The sequence below is a fragment of the Thalassophryne amazonica genome, chromosome 18, assembly GCF_902500255.1.
Source record: "Thalassophryne amazonica chromosome 18, fThaAma1.1, whole genome shotgun sequence".
Taxonomy (NCBI): domain Eukaryota; kingdom Metazoa; phylum Chordata; class Actinopteri; order Batrachoidiformes; family Batrachoididae; genus Thalassophryne; species Thalassophryne amazonica.
In genome coordinates this window covers 34,349,673-34,354,650 of record NC_047120.1, presented here as the reverse complement: position 1 = coordinate 34,354,650, position 4,978 = coordinate 34,349,673, and the positions used below count along the sequence as shown (strand labels likewise).

At 33.9% G+C, this 4,978-nt stretch overlaps 1 non-coding gene across 1 annotated transcript; it reads left to right on the top strand.

Moving 5' to 3' along the window:
- The first annotated feature begins 4,864 nt into the window (after positions 1–4,864).
- On the top strand, positions 4,865–4,978 carry LOC117531644. The gene has a single exon (XR_004566677.1). It is a non-coding gene; the product is annotated as a U5 spliceosomal RNA (small nuclear RNA).

Genomic DNA, 4,978 nt, shown 5'->3' with positions numbered 1-4,978 from the left:
TTCTTAACTGTTAAAAGGAATTAATGCATTTATTCACATTGCTTTATGAAACAAAAAGCAGGTTTAATTATTATTATTAACTTCATGTTGGTGTACATTGTAGGCTAGCAGCCCATTTTTGTGTTGTCGGTACCACTTAAGGTTATTAAACACCTGTAATCCAGCATCAATATGCCGTGGTCTCCAGAAAAATCTACAACAACCACCTCAGAGTGGTGGTTGTAGCCAGGTTGGGTTCAATTAACAATAAAACAGGGATCAGAATATGAAAAATGCTCCAACCATGTTGAATTATTTGTCTGATCATAGGGATTCCAAAAAGGGATAGTTTCTTCTAACATCAGTCTAATGTTATTCATTAACAAGAGCATTCAGAGATTGCTGACATTTTGCTGTTATTGCTAAATAATTCAAAAGAGAGGAATGAATAATCGAACAAGGAAAACCGGGCTGAACATTCATACACACGTTCACATTTGGACTTTTGTGTAGTTTTTGTTTCCTTGTCTTTCCTTTTTTGTATTTTGTATGTAATTGGTGTTATTACTTTGAATATTAAATACTATAGTATATATATATATATATATTTGGACTGCTGTAGATTTGTTTTTATTTTAATTTAATTTAATGTAATTTTTAGAGAAATTATTACAAAAATGACTTTTGATTATTGTAATGACTTTTTTTCTCTTTTAAAAGTAATGAATCGAAGCTGAATGCAGATTTTGTTGAAACAGAATTTCATTAAAACCGAACGTTTTTAACTGATAGAAAGTGTGGATTATTTACTTCAAAGGTGTTACTAATTAAAAAAATAAGGCTAAAAACACATTTGGATGAAGCACTTTTTGTTAAGATTTAATTACGAAACGAACGGATGAACGATGGTTGAACAAATCATCTACAGATGTTTTAGCAATATAAGTAAACAATGCTGCATCTTAATTTTAGTGTGTTCTGAACTGTATAAAAACTATATAAAATGTAAAGTTGAGCACCTAAGTGGGATACCAGTTCATGGGTAGATGTGCAAAAAGGAATAGTTTGTAAACCAATTGTGAAGTATTTTGAACTTTCTTTTTTTTTTTCTTTTTTTTTTTTACCAAAACAATTGTGTAAGGCACTTCTACATGTTTAACACATTTAAGTTTAGCTGTTACTATAATCACACACAAGAACAGTGTTTATATCATTCCAAAATAAAAATAAATAAATACATCAAAACATAGTGAGGTATGGTGTGTATTTCCATAGGATTTTCATGCTAAAATTGATTTTGTTGCTGCTTGGGTTTCAACAGGGCCTAGACTGTTATAAAATTACGGAGTTCAAATTTTCAGACCCCTACATCTCTCCGGCAAGGGGACAAATGTTAGTACACAGGTAAATTGAAAATCAAGTTAATCAATTTCAAATATACACCAATATATCTGTCTTGTTGAGAGGATTATAATAATAGTAATAAATAAATATAGTTTGTCTAGGTTCTGACCAATATTTACACAGGTATAGGGCTTTAAAGCTTCAAGGTCATCCTGGGGTAAATGCTCAGATGTTATTGAAAGTGGTGTCAAATGATTCCTCTTGTCATACTGAAGCAGAAAATGAATTTTAACTGATTTGGTGATGGCACCATTTCCAACATCCACGAAAAGTCTCAGTGGCCCCCATAGACCATGTAGAACCCCTGATACACTCTGCCATTTAATTATCCAATCAAATGCCATACACTGTAAAGTAGCTTTTTTGGGAACCCTATGACATAATACAAACAACTTTTCACCAGTTTCAACAAAATCTGAGCATCTGGTAAATTTTACCCCAGGATAACCTTGAACCATTGTGAGCCTATACTGCTTCAAGTAAAAATAAAAAAAAATCCATTTTAGCACAAAAATCCTACGGAAACTGTTTCACTGACATACTAGGATACCACACTAACACGTTCTATGGCAATGCTGTTAGATATTTTCCAGTATCACTGTTCTAAGTGATGTATACAGCTCTGCTGCTTCAAATGCATCTGAAGGATGGCCCCATTGATTCTCCTGCATGAGTAACACAGAGAGATCGTAAACAGTCTCATCACAAGGGATCTGGCTCTTCGGTGTGCACTCTTCCTTACACACAGCTACTTCTTCAGGGTCCACTAGTTTAAGCTTATCCTCTGCATCATACAAACTGTGTACATCACAACAGGACGACCACAATGCACATCTTGGCCAGGTCGCAGTCTGATCTTGTGGATATTCCATGTCTGCACTACCTCATCCAACTCCTTCTACAAAAAAAAAAGAATAGAAAAAAAGCATGATTAATAAAAATGATTTTGAATTCAGATATAAATGGGTATGTAATAAACTTACCTGAACAAGACCAAGAAAACAAAACTGTACCAGGTTTTTATCCAAAAAGTCCCCAGAAAACTGTTCATCTTGAAGGGTTTTGAATATGTTCATCCAGAATTGGACACTTTGTTTCCTTAAAACCCACCACCAAGACTCAATACGCTGATTCCCTGTGCTTCTTCCATACACAAAACTGTTGTTGTCTCCTGCAAACGAGTCATCATGGTTTCTTCTAAGAAACACTTGCATATTGGCTACATGTCCATTTTCTGTGCCATGATCTGCGCGTATCCTTTCTGGACACCCACCCAATTGTGTTACATTTTGTATGTAGTAATCAGCTACAACCTTTGGGTCATTGTTGGTCGTGTAAGCTTCCATCCACACAATAAAACGACTAAACCCATCGATGCATCCGTTAATGGCTATACCATACGGTTTCAGCTTATCATATGAGTTATGTGCCAAACAGCATTAGGCCCCCTTGTGCTATATTGACGGCGTCGAAGGCGTCGTGATTTTCTAATATCAACACCGAGTGGATCAATTAACTTAATCAGCTGGCGTACTGTGTTCTGCTGTACCACAAATCCCCGTTGCACAGCTCGTTGATGAAGCCAGCGGTAACCTTGCATCTGTCCGTGCTGTTGCAGCTCCTGGTACACAAATGTAAACACGTCATCTAAGGCAGCATGATTTTTTCGACGAAACAGGTGCAATCTTTGACAATGCCTCTTCAGATTGCGAATACTAATAATGACATGGTCATTCTGGGCTAATATCGCAAGTATCTCCTTGTTAGAAAACCCTAAGGAAAAGTAGAGTTTGATCAGATCTTCCAACGCAGCCATTCCCACGCCAGCCAAAACAAACCAACTTCCCATAGTGTCATTTCCGTTTCCGACAAGTCTTACAAATAAAACATCCTCACAGATTTGCATGTTTAGAATCTCGAAAATTTGCGTGTTTAATCTGGCAAATTTGCTACATTTTATTGCAAATTTGCTGCTTTTTTCTCACATATTTGCATGTTTATAATCTCGAAAATTTGCATGTTTAATTGTGGCAAATGTGCTATTTTTTTTCTTGCACATTTGCATGTTTTTAATCTCGCAAATTTGCGTGTTATTTCTCGTAAATTTGCATGTTTATTCTCGTATATTTGTGACTTTAAACTCGAAAATGTAATCTCGCAAACTTGCATGTTATTTCTCGTAAATTTGCATGTTTATTCTCGTATATTTGTGACTTTAAACTCGAAAATGTAATCTTGCAAACTTGCGTGTTAATACTCGTAAAATTGCATGTTTATTCTCGTATATTTGTGACTTTAAACTCACAAATTTGCTGCTTTTTTATCACATATTTGCATGTTTAAAATCTCAAAAATTTGCATGTTTAATGCAAATATGTGAGAATAAAGCAGCAAATTTGCAAGAAAAATGTAGAAAATTTGCCAGATTAGAGAAATTATTACAAAATGACATTTTTGATTATTGTAATGAGATTAATTATTATTATTAACTTCATGTTGGTCTACATTGTAGGCTAGCAGCCCATTTTTGTGTTGTCGGTACCACTTAAGGTTATTAAACACTTGTAATCCATCATCAATATGCCGTGGTCTCCAGAAAAATCTACAACCACCTCAGAGTGGTGGTTGTAGCCAGGTTGGGTTCAATTAACAATAAAACAGGAATCAGAATATGAAAAATGCTCCAACCATGTTGAATTATTTGTCTGATCATAGGGATTCCAAAAAGGGATAGTTTCTTCTAACATCAGTCTAATGTTATTCATTAACAAGAGCATTCAGAGATTGCTGACATTTTGCTGTTATAGCTAAATAATTCAAAAGAGAGAAATGAATAATCGAACAAGGAAAACCGGGATGAACATTCATACACACGTTCACATTTGGACTTTTGTGTCGTTTTTGTTTCCTTGTCTTTCCTTTTTTTGTATTTTGTATGTAATTGGTGTTATTACTTTCAATATTGAATACTATAGTGTGTGTATATATATATATATATATATATATATATATATATATATATATATATATATAATTTGAATACTTTTAATATTTGGACTGCAGTACATTTGTTTTTATTTTAATTTAATTTAATGTATTTTTTGAGAAGTTATTACAAAATTACATTTTTGATTATTGTAATGACTTTTTCTCTTTTTAAAGTAATGAATCGAAGCTGAATGCAGATTTTGTTGAAACAGAATTTCATTAAAACCGAACGTTTTTAACTGATAGAAAGTGTGGATTATTTACTTCAAATGTGTTACTAATTAAAAAATAAGGCTAAAAACACATTTGGATGAAGCACTTTTTGTTAAGATTTAATTACAAAACGAACGGAGTCGGCAGTAAAGACCGGAAATGAAAATGGAATCCCATAATGCTGTGCGAAAATCACGAAGCCATTATTGTAGTTTTAAACCGTCAGTGAGGTTTGTGTGCTCAGAGGTGTGTCACGCCAGTTGGGAACAGAAAACCAGTGTACTCTTTTTCTCTTCAAACCGTATAAATCTTTCGCCTTTTACTAAAGATTTCCGTGGAGAGAAAGATAAAGAGTTCAGTTGAATTTTTTGTTGCCTTACTCCTTAGTAAGGCT